At 38.7% G+C, this 18,801-nt stretch overlaps 1 protein-coding gene and 1 long non-coding RNA gene across 8 annotated transcripts in view; both read right to left on the reverse strand.

Annotated features, from left to right (window-relative positions):
• The window catches only part of LOC103478802 (glutamate receptor, ionotropic, kainate 2), a 549,772-nt gene that overhangs the window by 454,720 nt on the left and 76,251 nt on the right, over nucleotides 1-18,801 (reverse strand). The gene's annotated exons all lie outside the window — the stretch shown is intronic.
• LOC145547681 (uncharacterized) lies at nucleotides 3,427-8,619 on the reverse strand. The gene is made up of 3 exons (XR_014083985.1): nucleotides 7,657-8,619; nucleotides 6,713-6,857; nucleotides 3,427-6,608 (listed from the first exon to the last, which is right to left on the reverse strand). It is a non-coding gene; the product is annotated as an uncharacterized LOC145547681 (long non-coding RNA).

The following is an 18,801-nucleotide window of genomic DNA, read 5'->3' on the forward strand; positions in this document are numbered from 1 at the left end:
CCAGCGCCCCCCTAGCCTTTCTCCAGGTCCCTCACCGCCCCCCACCAAAAAATTTGTAGGCTACTTTGCACTGACAATTATTTTATTATTAATGTTACTATCATTATTGTAGATGTTTTGAATCGGCGCACCGATTATATTTTCCCGTACACTTCAGCGCGCCTTACGCTCCTTCACCTCGCGCACATAACGGGGTAAAATGTAGCGAGTTTTACCCAAAACCTATCGGCGTCTGGAGGAGGGGGGCTGGGGGGAGGCGAGCGTATGTTTCTACGCTCCTTCATGGGGGGCTCCTTCATGGGGGGCGCCGATTTATGTTTTCGCATCCACCTGAATAATGTGTAGTTACGCCCCTGCCCATGGCACTTCAACAATATTATTTTACCTTGATTTTTGATTTTTCACTGTTCAGCATCGGATTCTCTGTTTTTATGCCATAATTCACATCTAGTTCGTCGCTCCGTTTTGCCCGCTTCTCATGTTTCAGAATTTTGCGCAATGTGCGCGGCGGTTTTTTTTTTATGTTGTTGTTTTTTTAAACTCCCTAAGGTGCAGGGCGGTCGGAAAACATATCGATGGGGAAAAGGCAGACTGACATAAACATTTTAAAACAACGGAAACAATTTCGGTGTTCTGATTATTGAAATTTAAAAGCGCTGTGGTACCGTTGTTCAATCAAACCCGTTTCACGTCGGACCACTTACAGCTCCGGTGTTAACGCTATAAAATGAACGCTCTCTGTGGTATCACCCATGGAGGGATTTCTTTATTTAAATGGGTTCATTTTTCAGAGGGATACAAAGTGAGGGCATCGTGATTTTAGTAATTACATGTTTATAAGAGCGATTTTCTGTTGCCCTTCCATGAAAGGGGGCAGCTTTCAAATGGAAATAAAACACTTTTTTATATAAGTTGCTGCTTTGACATGATCACAGAACTGCAAAACATATGTAGCTACATAAATACCAGACAAAGTGAATCACAGCAGCGTCATCAGCCGGTGTAACGCTGAACTGATGCGGAGCCATGAAGCTACAAACACTGAATAGAAGAGCTGCCATCGATACAGTTGCAGCCAAGCATGGTTTAATGTTACACAATACAGTTTTACCAAGTTGCTCAAAGTCTAAACTGGTATTGTTGTGGATTTAAGGTGTAAAGTTTACCTTCGACCAAACGCCCCCCAAAGGCATCCCAGCGCCCCTTTTGTAAAAATGTCCGCCAGCGCCCCCTGCCGTCCTCTGAACGCCCCCTGGGGGGCGGTACCGCCCACGTTGAGAACCGCTAACCTAGTGGTAGGTGTTCTCTCTCTCTCCCTGCACTTTAGCTGATCTTGGTCAGAAAATCTAAATTGAAGTGTGATCATAGGTGAAAAGCCACTGCGCTGCGCTCCTCCTCTTTCTAGTTATGCGAGTGTGTGTGTGCTTGTTTGTGGATCGGCAGGTAATAAACTAACGCTCATCTAAGCTCCAGTTCTATTTAAAATGGTGACTAATTAATTTTCATAGGTCCCCCACAGTTGGACCATTGCTGCTCTGTCTACGTTCGTTTCCCTGATTTCTGCATGTTCGTTTTAAAGTTGGTCTGCGGCAGCGTCATCCGCCTTCATTGAAGCGGTGTTTGGGGTGTGGCATCGGCTCACCCATTTCACCTCCTGCTGTGGCGTGGCGAGAGGGCCACGCCTGGTCCTGATGTTTTTAATTTGTATTTTCTATTGTTAGTTTCTATTTTGTTTACAGCCCTTTTCGTTCTTTATTTAGTCAGGCTTATATTGTTTTTCTTTTATTAGGTTTAAGATTGTTATATTGGTTAACTGTTTTTGTTTGTTTGCAGTTGCTGAGGTCCGGCGGCGGTGTTGGTGTAGTGATGGTGTCTTCCTCTTCTGCGTGCTGTGATTCTTGCGTTTGGGTTGTTTCTCACTGCGTCTGGTGTTTAAAGGTTTTTTTTGGTTTGGTGGATGCCGTCCCTATAGCGACCCCTCCGGCCGGTAACTTCAGCTACTGCACTTCCTTCGATTTCCTTTGTTTCATTCTTAAAGAAACTGGTTTTAAAAAGAACATTTTAAAAAAGAATTTAATAAATGGTTTTTATAAATTTGAAACTGTCTCAGCTGTTTCAAACCTTGCATAACCGAACCTGTGTGCCTTAAACAAAAGGTAATATTCTCTGGGTGAAATTCCCAGGGTGGCGTTGTTGAGCAATTTATTAAAACTAAAATTCCACAAAATCTGAGTTTCATCTAGTGTCGCCACAAATGCTTGGAAGTACCAACATTAATTTGACGCGGTGACTAAAATGTTAGGGTCCACTGTGCACGCTGCATGGGAACAAAACTTATCTCAAGCAAAATCTCCACTTCAAATCTGGAGACTTGAAAAGCAGCAAGAAACCCTAGGGTCCCCCAACTAATTTCACCATTACAGCCATCATCAAATTCCATCGGGAAACCTCTGACAACTTCTCTCCTGCTAAACAGGTGAAAATATATATCTGACTATTACTCCTCTCTTTACTTCAACTGTTACAAGATGTAAACGTTGGTGTGGTGGTGGCAAAGGTTAAAAAGCACTCGTACGCCTTAGTCCTCAACGAGGCCATCATGTGTTCGACTCTAGGCCTGTTGACAATTTAACAATTTCAAGAAAGACTTGAATTTAACATTCTTTTCCTTTAGGCTTTTTCGTGTATTGTCAACTACAATTTTTATATCCTCTTTCACTCCATCCTAAATCTTCTATTTGGTCTTCCTCTAAGTCTTCTGTTTGGCAATTCCATTCTCACTATCCTTCTGCCGATGTGTTCACCATCTATACTCTGTACATGTCCAAACCATCTCAGTCTTTGACTTGATCACCAACTCCAACTTAATTTTCTTAGTACATAGAGGAATACGCAGAAAAAAGTTTTAAATATTTAGAGACATTTTTCAAATCAGAGGTTGTTGCCTTTCAGTCAATTTGATAACATGTTTGTGAAGAGAGTAGGACAAACGTAAAAAGAGTTTCATTTGATCAAATTTTAAGTGCAGATAGAATAGAATTGGGCTGAAAGCTATATTGCCTTGTAGGGTATTCAGGTTGTACATTGTTTTATTAGTTTTTAAGGAACTAAGTAATTATTAAAGTTACTACCCTGGTGAAAAATATACTAAGCATGTTAAATTTTAGCATACTTGAAGCCAGACTAATCATCAGTATCCTTGAAGTGTGTTACTTTGGAACAATTAATATTGCACTTTGTGTTTTCTAATAGTAATTAAATAGTAGTACATTTTAAATTGTGATTTTCTAAGTGAACTATAACATGCTATTTTGGAACAACTGTTATACTTTGTATACTTGAAGGATATGGCTTTTTATGTAATATAAACATATTTGATTAGTATATCTTAAGTGTACTATTTTTGTGATTAAATTAGTTAAAATATATTAAAAATGTATTTTAAATAAGCATTACATATTTTATATATCAGTAGTGTGATCACAGTATGCTTTTGGTTTATAATTGCTAATGAAGTACACTTTTTAGTTAATGAATGGCTTTTATTCTTCTTTTCCACTTTGTACGTTACATCAGTGGTCCCCAACCTTTTTATTACCGTGGACCGGTCAAGACTTGGAAATTTTGCTGCGGCCAAGGTGGGGAGGCTGGGGGTGGTGAACCGTCAGATAAGGTTTCTGCATATTGGTGTTCCCGCTTAAGCCTGAATATGCCCGATTTGGTTGTCTTGGCCCTTTTATCACAGCTGGGAACAAGAGCACAACCTGTTGAATGTGACAGGTAGCCAATCAGCGCGGTAACGTAAGAACAGAGGGGAATCCCAAGCAGCTGACATATCACAACTGAGAGTCCGGTGGATATCGGAGATATGTGGAAATGTTATATGTAAAGGTCATTATTATATGTTTGTTTATTCAGTTAAAAATGTTAACTATGAAAAAACACAGTCACCTCCAAATCAATCATAGTGCAGCAAATAGAGCGGCTGCTCCCGTCGCCTTTTATCCACCACCTTTTCTTTTTGTTACGTCCTTTATCTCTGAAAATGAGTCCACAAACTATCACTATTGCTTCCACATCGTCATCCGTGTTTGGTTATTCTAAATGCCCATATGCTATGTTGGGAGTTTTACTGGATTATCTTCTTTAATCGGGATGTTTGTGAGTGGAATCGATTCGTGCGGTGTGTTGCTGGTGCCGTGTGGCTGGACACACGAACCAATCGAACCTGTTGTACTTCACAGAGGTTTGGAGAATCGGCCAACAATTCTCAAATCTTGCCGACTAAACCAGACTTAAGACTCACAAGCTCTACTCATTTCCTCTCGACCACTGCCCAAATGCTCTCTGACTCTGGTCGTTATGGTAACATTTACATATCCCTTCAAAATAAGATACTGATGCGCCACATAAACGAACATTTTACTTTCGTGAACATTTTAACTCACGATGATGACTAACGGGAGCCCTGAGCTTGTTTCTCTGCAACAAGACGGTCACATCTGGGAGTGATGAGACAATGGCACCTGAAGTGTTGCTTATATGCACAGACAGCTTGGCGAAGCAGCTTGAAGCTTCATAGCCTCATTAGCAAAAATATTCGTAGCGCCATCATTTATCAGACTTAAAATAAAGAGAAAACTGATGTTTGATAAATTCTCTGTGATACAAATCTATAAACAATTTTGCTTCTTTTAGTTCTGTCAAGATGCAAGAAGGGGCAAATTTCTCTTACATTGGTCAATCGTTTTATGTTAAATATGCTGTAGGAGCCGTAGTTTGATGATTAGTTCAGTTTTTGTAGCTTGTTTAACTTTTAGGAATTGCAGCGGCTGCAGACAGTGCGCCACTATAAAGGTACAATAAAATTGATAAACAGGTGAAGAACCAAACACCACTTCTATTCTGCTTTTTCTCGCTCTGTGTGTCGGCTTTACACTGACCCATTGTCATGGCAACCGATGGACAACAGCTCAACGAGCAGATGGAGCAGAGATTACCGATCAGGGGAATCAATACCGAAAAACATTTCCCACACAAAAAACTAGCAAAAACACCAAAACAGAACATTCAGTCTGTTACATTATGCTGTCAGGCTTAATGTCTATATTATGATTATTAAGTTTTCGCCTGAGCACAGCGGTGGTTGATTAGCTGATTTAAACAGCTGCTCTAGTGATGACTTGGTGGGTGGGTTGACCTGTTTTAGTGCTAATAGAACCAAAACACACCGAACTGCGCAGCACATGCTAAGGTTATCAAAGTCAATAGAAGGTTAACAGTTAGGCTAGAATAACTGACCCACTGCTCACTTGTTCGATGTTTTCTTTAAGTTAAAACTTTTTCCTCACTTGTTAAATCTGAATCCCTTGTTATCTCATTCATAGGGTTGAATTAACCGCTAAATATTGCGTCCATTTTCAGATTCTTTGCGTGACTGTGGTAATTTCTTGACCACCCATAATGTTGACTCAATGGACAGCAATGGCGCAGGTGTGGCGCACGATAAGTCACGTAATGTCCAGTCCAGTAATTTATATCCATCCATATTAATGCTGCTGCCTCGCGCTCTGTCCTTCTGTCGCACGTCCCGCTACTCAGCAGTAAGTGTCAGGTTACATTGTGTTGCAGTCAATGTTGTCAGAAAAAAGAGATTTGTGCGCTTAATGTCCGATTTCCCATAACTATTTATTGAATTCATAGTCGCCAGCTGGGGTGGCAACAGGGGTGGCAAGGCTCTCATTTGGGGTGGCAGCTGCCACCCCATGCCACCCCAGTAGATCCGCCCCTGATTGCCAATATACTGTCACAGAACTGTACAAATTGCAAATACATTAAAAGTTTACAGGCAACATGCTTATGGAAATAAGCACAATAAAAAAATAGATACACTTTAGAGAAAATGTGAAAAACATTTCATGAAGGACTCTCCATCCATTTTTTTGGATGGATGTCCAAGAAAATGGATGGAGGGTCCTGGTCCCCATCTTCAGCGAATGTTTCGGGCAAGAGGCGGGGTACACCCTGGACAGGTCGCCAGTCTGTCGCAGGGCAACACAGAGGCAGACAGGACAAACAACCATGCACACACACACTCACACCTACAGGGAATTTAGAGAGACCAATTAACCTGACAGTCATGTTTTTGGATTGTGGGAGGGAGCCGGAGCACCTGGAGAGGACCCAGGCATGCACAGGGAGAACATGCAAAGACCCCGGGCTGGGAATCGAACCTTTCTTGCTGCAAGGCAACAGTGCTACCAACTGTGCCACTATGCATCCCTCACCAAGGACAGAGTATTTGCTGATACTATGTCACAGTATTCCAGTATTACTCCAGTAATAATTCTCCTTCCTAAGAACAGTGATGATCAATGACATTCCCATTCGCTGCACCACTGCACTTTAAAGAAACCTACAAAGAACAATAGAGCAATTAAACAGAGAAAGTATTTGTATTTAAAGAGAACAGAAAAATGGCAAATAAAAAAATAATACTTACAATTTTAAGACGTTGTGGACTCGCTATGTATGTGACATCATCAGAACTGATGATGATTGGGACCGAGTGCATGGGCTGGAAAAACATTTCTGGGTGTCTTCTTTGCCTGTTTATGTTAGAAGTAGAAATAAATAGTCAGCAATATCATAAAACCAGTTGTTGCATTAACTATGAAGCTGTTTTAAGTGTGGACTTAAGGAGACAAACTACCTTAAAAACTCTCCATCCATGATCTGAACACACTGATCCTTGCAGGGTGGTGATGGGGGCTGGTGGTGTCCATCTCCAGCAGTCATCAGATGAGAGGCAGGTTTCACCCTGGACAGGTCACCAGTCCATCACAGGGCCCTGAAAGCTAACATTGAATAAAATGTATGAAAGCGAAATGGTAGAATAACAAAGGGAATAAATTCTGTCAAATGATTTTCAAATCAAATCATGTTTATTAAGCACTTAATAAACACTAATTGTGTCACTTCAGGCTGCGTTCACACTGCAGCCTGAAGTGACACAATTCCGATTTTTTTTTTTTCAGATCAGATTTTTTGCAGGGTTACACTGCCAAGAATGCGACCTGTACGCGTTCTGCAGTGTGAACAGGCAAACAACCTGAAAGTGTCCCGCATGCGCAGTAGAGGGCACAATCGCGTCAGCATTCTCAGTGTTCTGCCAACTACCATAAAAAGAAGAAGTGTTCAGTGTTTGTGGAACTAAACATGGAGGCTAACTGTGGAGCATCGCTTACATATTTGAAGTTGTTGTCCAGCCGGAGCAGCATATTAACAACTTAATCCTCAGATAGTCCATCGTGATTGTTGTTTTTCTTCCCGAATATCAGGATGCAGAATAGTGAGATTTGTTGAGAGTCAGTGATATTCTGTTCGGCTGAATGCGACCTGAACATTAGGTCGCATTTGAATCGGATACGTGTCAGATATGGGTCACATTCGGAAAAGAATCTGACCTGTGTGGTTCAAGATGTCATGAAAAGATCGGATACAGGTCGCATTACGTCAAAAAAATCGGAATTGAGTCACTTCAGGCTGCAGTGTGAACGCACCCTTAGTGTTGGAAACACACCAGTTTTTGCTGTTAAAATGTAGCCAACTGCTCATTGCAAAAAAATAAAAATAAAATAAAAATAAACCTTATACCATCAAGACGAGGTGGAGGTTCATCAGAACTAGTGAGGTGATCTGATGGAGCCAGAGCCTCTTCTGAGACAGGAAAGTCTTTAGGTTTGCTAATTCCTGATCCCTGGCTTCCTCTTTCATCTTAATTTGCTTAGACTGCAAAAATATGTTGAAGATAAAAACGAGTTATAACAACATCTTCACAATATTAAATTATCTTTGGCATACTGAGCTTAATTAAAACCAGGTTAAATTTATGAAGAAAACTATATTAAGTCACAACATACAGATCCTCCATGCCGTATTAACATAAAGTTAAATGATTGTTATAATAATTGTCATAAAAATCACAATAAAATTGATAACTATTTCTAAACCAACTTAAGTTTGTTTATATATGTGTTTAACTGCTTACAATTAAACAAAGATAATTAGAATTTTGAAGCAAACTTACCACTAGCTAGCAACACCTTAGCAGCCTTCGTCCCTTCAGTTCCTTTCATGACCCACATTTCATTTCCATCCAGTTCTTGTCCAGTTGTCGTCTAACTCGGACTAGGACGTCACCAGCTTAAATTTACCAAAACCACTAACTATCAAAGCCCTCTCTACTTTTAAGGCAATATTTATTATGCGATTAAAAATGGTGAACTTGAACAGCATTTCTTCTTCTCCCCGGCTTCACAATAATTCTGTTCTTTTTATGGTGCTTGGATTGGGTAAAGAGAGCTTCTGGGTTTTAGTGAAAACACTGAAAACAACAGATCATATTCATAGAGAAGTAGAACTGAAGATACCTGCTACATTTAGTGTTAAGGACAAGTATTGTTTTTGTTGTAGAACCTCTGCCACTAAACTGTCAATGTTTGACGTTTTGAGGCATGAATACATTATTTACTACTTTGTTAAACAACATTACATCAAGTTCCACTATAAGGATTGTTATTTTTTTATTATTCATTGCCGTTTTAACCAAATAGTAAAATATTTTTAAGGCTCCTAAAAGTCATACTTTATTAGAATAAAGTATACACTGAGATGTAATTTAAAACATACTGAAATTTTAGTATAATTAATAGTTTACTTTCAAAGTAAGCGTTAAGTGAATTTTAAAAAATCTATTTTGGGCATATATTTTAAAATATACACATGTTTAAAAGCATACTAAGGTGAAAAAAAGTATACTTTAGTATACTAAATTTTAACATACTTTAGTATACTTTTATAGATGTACTTAAACTGTACTATTTTGGAACAACTAATTTTGTGCTTAGTATACTTAGTATATAATTATTATATTTTGAGTGTAATAATTCTGTCTCAGAATTACATTAAAAATATGTATTTAATATACTGCAAATATATTTTAAATATACTATTAATATATTAGTAATGTATTTAAATTACACTTAATTTTTATTTTTGATTTCCTGCTATTGATAATAAACTACAATTTTAATTATGCGTGAAAGTCTTTATTCCTACGTACCTAAATGACATGCATAACTACACTACAGTACTTACATTGTTTTAGGCTAAAATTACATGGAAAGATTAATTACACCAAGATGCCCAAGGTAATTCAAATATGTTGTTTTATTACTGACATTTAAAATTGTCCAATTTTACTCACAACTTTATGAACTTTACTTAAATTTTCATGTTCATGTGTTCACTTTTGATGTGTAAACTGATAATTTAAGTGTGACAATAAAACATGAAAGTGAGGATCAACGATAGAACATTCCCGTTCACTGCACCTTACAGGAATCTACAAAAAAGAACAATAGAGCAATTAAACAGAGAAAGTATTTGTATTTAAAGAGAACAGAAAAATGGCAAATAAAAAAATAATACTTAATTTTAAGACGTTGTGGACTCGCTATGTATGTGACATCATGAGAACTGATGATGATTGGGACCGGATGCCTGGGGTGGAAAAACATTTCTGGGTGTCTTCTTTGCCTGTTTATGTTAGAAGTAGAAAAAAATAGTCAGCAATATCATAGAGTCAGTTGATGTTGGCAATAACTATGAAGCTGTTTTAAGTGTGGACTTAAGGAGACAAAATACCTTAAAAACTCTCCATCCATGATCTGAACACACTGATCCTTGCAGGGTGGTGAGGGGGGCTGGTGGTGCCCATCTCCAGCAGCCATCAGATGAGAGGCAGGGTTCACCCTGGACAGGTCACCAGTCCATCACAGGGCCCTGAAAGTCAACAGCAAATAAAATGTATGAAAGATAAATGTTACATTAACAAGAAGAGAAAAATTCTTTCCAGTTACCTTTAAATCAAATCATGTTTATTAAGCACTTGGTAACACAGCAGTTTTTGTTTTTGAAAATGTAGCTAGCTCCTCATTGAAAAGACAAACTTACATCATGAAGACAATGTGAAGGTTTATCCTCAGAGCTGGTTGGTGATCTGGTGGAGTCAGAGCTTCTTCTGAGACAGAAAGTCTTTAGGTTTCCTAATACCTGATTTCTCTGGCTTCCTCTTTCATCTCCATCTGCTTAGTTAGACTGCAAACATATGTTGAAGATAAAAACATTGATGAACTAGTTAGAACAACAACTTCACAATATCAAAGTCTCTCTGTCTTATGGAGCTTAATTAAAACCAGGTTAGTTTATGAATTGAAGTATAAGTCGCAACAAACAGCCTCCATGCAGTTAAAACATGAAGCTGAATGATTCTTATTGTAATAATCATACAAGTCACAATAAAATTGATAAAATAATTATTCATGAAACTAATGTAAGTTATATATCTTTACTGCACTGTTTATAATTAAATGAAGATAATTAATAAGCAAACTTACCACCAGCTAGCAACACTTAGCAGCCTTCGTCCCTCCGGGCTCCTTTTGTGACACACATTTCATTTCCATCGGTTGTTGTCCTGTTGTGTTGTCGTCTAACTCAGACTAGGACATCACCAGCTTGAATTTACCAAAATTAGTAACTATTGTCAAGACCCTCTCTACTTTTAAGACAATATTATCTCTGTGTGTTATTTCCTATTAATTATATATTTGAGAGTAAAGCCACCTTCAATTCTTCAATAGAACGAGGTGGTTTTTCGGCTATATTGAAATAATGTATTTCACAGAACTGCAATGGTAACACTTTTTTTGCAACATATGATCAACACCCAGATATTACTATTGGCAAAAGCCACGAAGAAGACTACAGAAAGTAGTCTGTCGCGATTAGTAGTTTCTTTTTTCTATTGCGCAGCTGTTCCACCAAAACTCTCACAGCATCACACAGTTCATAAAAAGTTGTCTGTCATTCCAACATGTTGAATCCATGACTCTTCTGTAAAATCACCAACTACAAATTTCCCAAACTGCTGCATACACAGCCGCTCCCAAGTGTAAAGGGCTTGAGGCTCTAATGCCTGAATAAGATGCTGACGTCTCCAATGGCTGACAAATGATGAGTGCTAGCACCATTATTTAGGACCATCGATTAATTATGAATATATCTCATGTTAATCTTTACATCCATTGCTGCCATGAATTTAAAGACTTTTCATGTGAACTAACTCATTCACAAATGATTTTAATTTCCTTCCTTATTAAATGGAGACACATCAAATCCAAAATTGTGTTTTTTCAACATTAGCAGAACAGTGGAATGAAAACGCAGATTTTCTGTGTGAGAGAGTAAAAGCGCATTGCTGGTGAATGACAATGCCCTGGTGAATGACAACTTTGTTGAATAAACTCTTTTTCAATGTGGGAATGGATGTGAGGGGTAAAAATATACTAGTAATAATTACATTTATAAAAATAGATGTAATTATTTACATTGTTTTTTTGTTTGTTCGATAAAACTGCTATGGACATGAAGGGATATGCAACAGAACCAGCACTACAATCTCAAACACTAAACTAAAACCCTGCTGTTAAAAAACATGTTTCTGTATTTTCACAGAATAGTGTGACATTTAAGTATTTTCATCAGTATTTGTTGACACATCGGAGCAGCTTTGTTGGCTTTCAGTTTAACACATGAGAAATATTTATTTCATGCCTCTTCATTCTTTATTCTTTGACCTGTTCATATGGTGCAGACAGAAAGAGGCATTCTGGTGACAAAGACCTCCCAGGAGAGCTGTCAAAGACATGTGTAACAAAGAGGAAAGAGTAAAAATAGATGAGATAAAAATAATTGACACAGAAATGTAGTTACACTAACTGCTCTGCTTAGTTCCTATTGAATTAAACAGTCTCCTTAACACTGAAACAGGCAAATTATTTCATTGGCTTTTGACAGAAAACCAAAAATACAGTTCCTGAATGATGGTTTATTAAAGGAAATAAGTTATCCAAACAAACCTGGCACAATGTGAAAAAGTTATTTGCCACTAAACCTAGTAGCTGGTTTTGAAAATCTTGTTACTACCAACAAGTGCTTGCAATGTCTACTATTGAGTCTTTAAGGTCACTGTGAAGACATTCTGGATCACAGTCACAGTTGAAGGATTTCCACCAAGAAGTTTTCTTAGGTCAGGCCACAGCATCACAGTTAATTCCAAATTGTGACTTGGCCACTCCAAGAAAGCTCTACCTTAAATCACAAACTGATGGATGACATTTGTAAGTATTTTGGAGATGTCAACAGAAGGAGCTATGTTTCTATTAACCAAAAACAATGTGCAAATTGAAAGAGCAAAAACACATTAGCTTATCATAAATACGCAAATTTCAGAAAAAATTGTCTTCAGAATTGCCTTAATCCTTCATGGCGTAGATTCAACAAGCTACTGGAAACATTCCTCAGAGTCTGGTCCATATTGAAATGATAGCCTCACACAGTTGCTGCAGATTTGTCGGCTGCACATCCAGGTTGTGAATCTCCCACCACATCCCAAAGGTTCTCTACTGGATTGAGATCTGATGACTATGGAGGCCATTCGAGTTCAGTGAACTCATTGTTGTGTTCAAGAAACCAGTCTGAGATGATTCACGTTTTATGACATGGTGCATTATCCTGCTGGAAGTATCCATCAGAAGATGGGCACACTGAAGTCATAAAGGGATGGACATGGTCAGCAACAATACTCAGGTAGGTTGTGGTGTTGACATGATGCTCAATTGGTACTAATGGACCCAAAGTGTGCCAGGAAAATATACCCCACACCACTGCACCACCACAAGCCTGAACCGCTGATACAGGATGGAGGCAGGATGGATCCATGCTTTCATGTTGTTGACGCCAAATTCTGACCCTGCCATCTGAATGTCACAGCAGAAATCAAGAGTTATCAGACCAGGCAACGTTTTTCCAATCTTCTGTTGTCCAATATTAGTGAGTCTGTGTGAATTGTAGCCTCAGTTTCCTGTTTTTAGCTCCCCGGAACCCAGTGTGGTCTTCTGCTGCTGTAGCTCATCTGCCTCAAGGTTTGGTGTTGTGCATTCAGAGATGCTCTTCTGCATCCTCGGTTGTAACGAGTGGTTATTTGAGATACTGTTGCCGTTCTATCAGCTCAAACCAGTCTGGCCATTCTCCTCTGACTTCTGGCAGCAACAAGACATTTGCACCCTCAGAACTGCTACTCACAGGATATTTTCTCTTTTTCTGGCCATTCTCTGTAAACCCTAGACATGGTTGTGTGTGAAAATCCCAGTAGATCAGCAGTTTCTGAAATACTCAGACCAACCCGTCTGGCACCAACAACCATGCCACTTTCAAAGTCACATATAAATCACCTTTCTTCCTCGTTCTGATGCTCAGTTTGAAATGCAGCAGATTGTCTTGGCCATGTCTACATGCCTTAACAGTGAATGACTGTGTTACCCATATATGTTTATTTTTCTTTATATTAGGGTGGCATGATGTGTTATTTTTTGTGATCGCTTAGCCTACTTTATGTTCTCAGACAGTGATGGTCTAGTTACCTTGAAAAAGAAACTTGATTTCTGACTACTCATTTAAAACCAAGTAGTCAATAAAACTAAGTCAGTTTTTTAAAACTGTTAGATTAGAACTTACTTTCAGCAACTGCTAACAACAGCCCCCATCGCCTTTACATAAAAATAACAACCAAGAGGAATTAACTTTGTTTAAGGGCAGCATTTCCTCTACTACATACTGTCAGACCAATTTCTTCAACTCTCTCACTACTGGCTTTGCACCAAAGTCTAGATTTTGTTGTTTGGTTGGTGGGAGACTTCCTCCATTTTAGTCTCAGCTCTCTTAAATTTCATGCATTTGTATAATTTTATTTTGGGGAATTTATTCTGTTCAATCAACAGTCAGCTACTAAGTCTATTCTGGGATTGATTGGCAATGGCTCCTTTCTCCACTAGGGTGCTTTAGTGGTCTTTCTGACATTTTAGACCCCTCCAGCAACTTTTTTTAAAAAAGTGACTAGTTACAAATTTAACAACTTTTTTACTGGTTTATGGAGACTAAACAAAACAGGAAAGCAATGATAGTACTGAAGTTAGAATGAGCGTTGGGAACTGCTGTGACTGCTGTCTCTTCATTCAGCAGTTTGCAGTAGAGCAGAGAGGTGACATATTCCATTTGCACATTGCAATTGAATCATGCATGTGCAAAGCCGCAGATGATCCCGCTCTGGATTACAGTAAATATGATGTAAAAATAGTTTTTCCTAATATTCCTAATATTTTTTCTCACAGAAACTGTCCCACGTAAATAAATCTCTGCATTTGGTTCACACAGTCTCAGTCACTGACTCCTCCACACAGTGTGTGACTCAGGTAACTGTCTTTTGGTTGAATTTGATATTACACAAAACTAGTTTATGTAGGGTAGGTTTAGGAAAAGTTTATACATTATAAAATTTACATTATTAAATTATGTTTATTCATAATTCTAATTGTTTTGAGTATTTTGATAACAAAATAAAAACTCCTTTTTTTTACTGCCCAGATCACATTTAACCAAATTAGGAGATGATGTCATCTAGTGATGTCTGGCAACTATTAGGACAGCCAGTAGCTACTTTTTTTTACTCAGAAATCAGCAACTGAACTGGATTGAACTGCTGCATGAGAGAAGAACAGAGACACTCTTTGCCTCCCCTATTTTCAAGGGTGTAACAAATAATACTTTGTCACCAGCACAAAGGGTACAACAAATCGTGACATTGTCATTGTTAGCTGACACAAACTCATGATAATACATGCATTTCCTGCTGGAAAACATGCATCTTTCGCCATCCCTCCATTGTTTACATTTGTGTTGCTGCTTGATATTACACATGAGATTTCACTCCTCTTGACACAAGAGGACAGAAAAAAAAATATTTTTACCAAGTAAAATGACACAAATAAAAACGCACAGTGATTTGGAACTATAATCTGACTGGAGATAGTTGTACATTAGATTTCTCATTATTGAAAAAGGGGTTGGTTTAGAGTTAAGTTGATAACATTACTGTAGTCAGTGATTTGATCCTGACTCTATAAGTCAGGTAGTAATTGTTCCTGGCAGCAGTGGTGGAGAAAGTACTCAAAAAATGTACTTAAGTAAAAGTACAAATACACAGACAAAAATGTACTCAAGTAAAAGTCAAAGTACCACATTAACATTTTACTTAAGTAAAAGTAAAAAAGTACTGTTTTTTTTTTAAATACTTAAGTATTAAAAGTAAAAGTACTTGCTGAATGCATTGCCTAATCACTAATATCATTAAGTGTACTGATCATATGCCACAGATAAAGCATGTTTTTATTGCGTTTACTCTGTAACATAGAAATTAAACTGGCAGAGGAGGACATGGAACCAAAGAGCCTCGTAGCAGAGTTGTAGTCTGGACCACTGAACCCAAGGCCAAATCAAAACCAGCACCCCGTGCTACATGACAATAAAATTAAGTGCACCTATCAAAACTGCTTCTCAAATTGATCTGAAAGATTCACTTTCCCACCTAGATATTAAATACTTAGAGCTGAAATAAATTTAACCAGTATCAATTCAAACTCTTCTTCATTCTGTTTTGCTTTCATCTCTGTGCCACAATACACAGGTCTCCTGCCATCCCTAAAAAAATAACGCCCTGTGCGGTTGCCCATATTGCCAATGTCAGAAATAATAATTGTCTGCACCATTAAACATAGCAATTAACAACGCTCAACTATGAACACTGTCCAAGGCCCAATAAGCAAGAAGTAACCAAGCAGGAGGAGCACCGTGACTGTTCTCATCCTCCCTCCTGCTGCAACGTCTGCCACCATGACAGGTGACGAAAACAAAGAGCAATGAGCATGCTCTGTGTTCCTACGTTCTTGTTTTATTTATTCACCAATTAAATATAAATATATTTTAATGAAATAAAATAGCTACTGCAGTGTACGCAGAGCATTACAAGAACAAAGAACGGCTCTCACTGAGGCTTCAGTACTATAGGACTTAGTCAAGATCCGTCCAGAAGAATCGGATCGTCCATGAATGTCATATTACAATATTGCACTTTGGTCACAGCGCTGTCCCATATCTGCGACATGTCAGTCATCGCAGATGCAACATGTGTCTCAGTCAATACAGCTAGCTTTGCTAGCATCACGTCCACGGAGCTTACCTTTCTTTAAGCTTTCCTTCCAAGTGACGTTAAAAATTGGACAGTCCCACCGTCTGTGAAAGCGAAGCGCTGCTGATTTTACATGTCGCCATATCTTATGATTTATGCAGCGCTTCTGTACTATTATATTACTGACGCTCAGAGGAAACCACTGCGCATGTCTTGGAGCTCCGCGTGCGAGTAAAGGTGGAGCCGATGGGTGACAACAGACACTAAGTCACGTTATTGATTGAATTTTACGGCGCCACCTTAAATCCCTGAACTTCACATTTTAACGGGAAAAAAACCCACTATGCGACTTGGATGTAACGAGTAACGCAACACTTTTGTAGAAATGTAGTGAAGTAGAAAGTACAGATATTTACTGTAAAATGTAGTGGAGTAAAAGTAGAAAGTATTTAAATCTACTTAAGTAAAGTACAGATACAAGAAAATTGTACTTAAGTACAGTAACGACGTACTTGTACTTCGTTACTTCCCACCACTGCCTGGCAGTGACTTTTAAAATTCAATCAAGAACCTGTTGTTAACACAATCCAATAATTGACCAATTGAATGATAACATTTTCATACAGGAAGCGTGGTGTCCCAGGTAAGAGTTCGGACAGAGGAGTCAAAAGAATAATTAAGAGTTTTGTCCATGAGTCAAGGGTCACTTGATCAAAGGTTCAGAAAGACCAGAACATAGCAGGTGTAGTTTCTTCCGTTTAAAACAATAAATAATAAATATTTGCAGTTAACCACAATGGCATTTTCTACCAGCACCTATTCAGTGTGGCTCAACTTCACTCTATTTGGTTATGAGGGTCACCTAGTAACGGTTAAATAGTACCAGTCCCTTTTTCAGTAAATGTTTATTAGTATGTATTGTCCCATTTTTAAACAATAATCTTAAACTTAAGCCTATTTCATCATCATACCATGGTGGTGATAAGTGGTAGTGTGGGGATTATTTGCTTCTTCAAGACCTGAGTTACTTGCCATAATTAATGTAACAATAAATTCTGCTTTCTGCAAAGAAGAAATTGGGGAAAATATTTTGCCATTAGTTTATAGCCTTAAACCAGAGTGAGATTTGCAGCAAGACAATGATCTATAGCACATCGTGAAGATGGTAAAGCTGGTAATTGTAAACAAAATAAGGAAAAAAAGAAATGTCTTTAGTGCTGAAAATCCCTGTAGTGAAACTGAATTATTGCTATTCCTCAAAGAGGAGTGGGGTTAAGCACCTCTTCTTTGATGTCAAAATTTGTTAGCAGGTATTACAAACAGTTGTTTCTGTTGAGGGCAGACCAATCAATATTTGTGCTTATGGAACAGGGCCAGGCTGGTCTGGCTGCTCTTTTGCCTGGCATGAAGTCATTTGGTATTTCCCTGGTAATCTCATTGTTTTTTTATATTAACTTTAAATTGATGACCTGAAACATTTAAGTTTGAAAAAAAAGAAGAAATCAGTAGGGGGGGCAAACTAAAAAGTATTTCACAAACTGCAGATACAGAATATATTAATGAAGTTTACGAATTAGTTTTCTGGGCATATAAATCCACCCATCATTGTCAGCTTCATTTTATGGTTAAAAAAACAAACAAACTTAGCATTCTACATTTATTCACCCTGTCACAGAGGCACCACCATGCATCAGTACAACTCAACTCAAGTCCTTTTTGTGCTTTGAATGCCAAAAGGTCCTGTCCTGGCTTTTCTGTCACAAAGTGAGATGCGTGGGATGGTGGAGGGACACACGTTTCCTTTCAATCAGTCTAAAATGACTCACAGGATGCTGTCTCAAACACTACATTTCAGCAACAGAACCTTATCTTGCCAACTGTGATCAACACAATGGAAAAATATACTTTGTGTAAACATCTGCATTTATCCTTTATAAAATACATATGCAAAGTCAATGGAATTACTCAATCAGCCACTGTCAGCATCATTACTGCATAACTGAACAGAGGAGCAACTATCATTTCAGTGATGTTATTTTTTCAGACTAGGTTTAATTTGTTGCCACTTCAGAAAATGTGTGTTTAAATTTTGGAGCACAGAATTAAAGTTTAGTGAAGAGCAGTCTCCCAGTTTTTACTGTCTATATCATTCTTAATGTTTCATGATCCCAGTCAGTATAAAGACCTGGGATGTGTCAATTCCCCCTTACAAGTGGTTGTGCTTTTTCCATCCATTTTCTTCCGCTTATCCAGGGTCAGGTCGCGGGGCCAGGAGCTTCAGAAGGGAGGCCCAGACTTCCCTCTCCCCAGCCACTTCTTCCAGCTCCTTCGGAGGAACCCCAAGGCGTTCCCAGGCCAGTCAAGAGACATAGACCCTCCAGCATGTCCTGGGTCTTCCCCGAGGCCTCCTCTCGGTGGGACGTGCCCGGAACACCTCACCAGGGAGGCGTCCAGGAGGCATCCTTACCAGATGCCCGAGCCACCTCAACTGGCTCCTCTCGACGTGGAGGAGCAGCGGCTCTACTCTGAGTCCCTCCTGGATGACCGAGCTTCTCACCCTATCTCTAAGGGAGAGCCCAGCCACCCTGCGGAGGAAACCCATTTGGCCGCTTTTATCCGTGATCTCATTCTTTATGTCATGACCCAAAGCTCAT

Source organism: Poecilia reticulata, chromosome 16 (genome assembly GCF_904066995.2).
Source record: "Poecilia reticulata chromosome 16, P_reticulata-male-v2, whole genome shotgun sequence".
NCBI classification, from domain to species: Eukaryota; Metazoa; Chordata; class Actinopteri; order Cyprinodontiformes; family Poeciliidae; genus Poecilia; species Poecilia reticulata.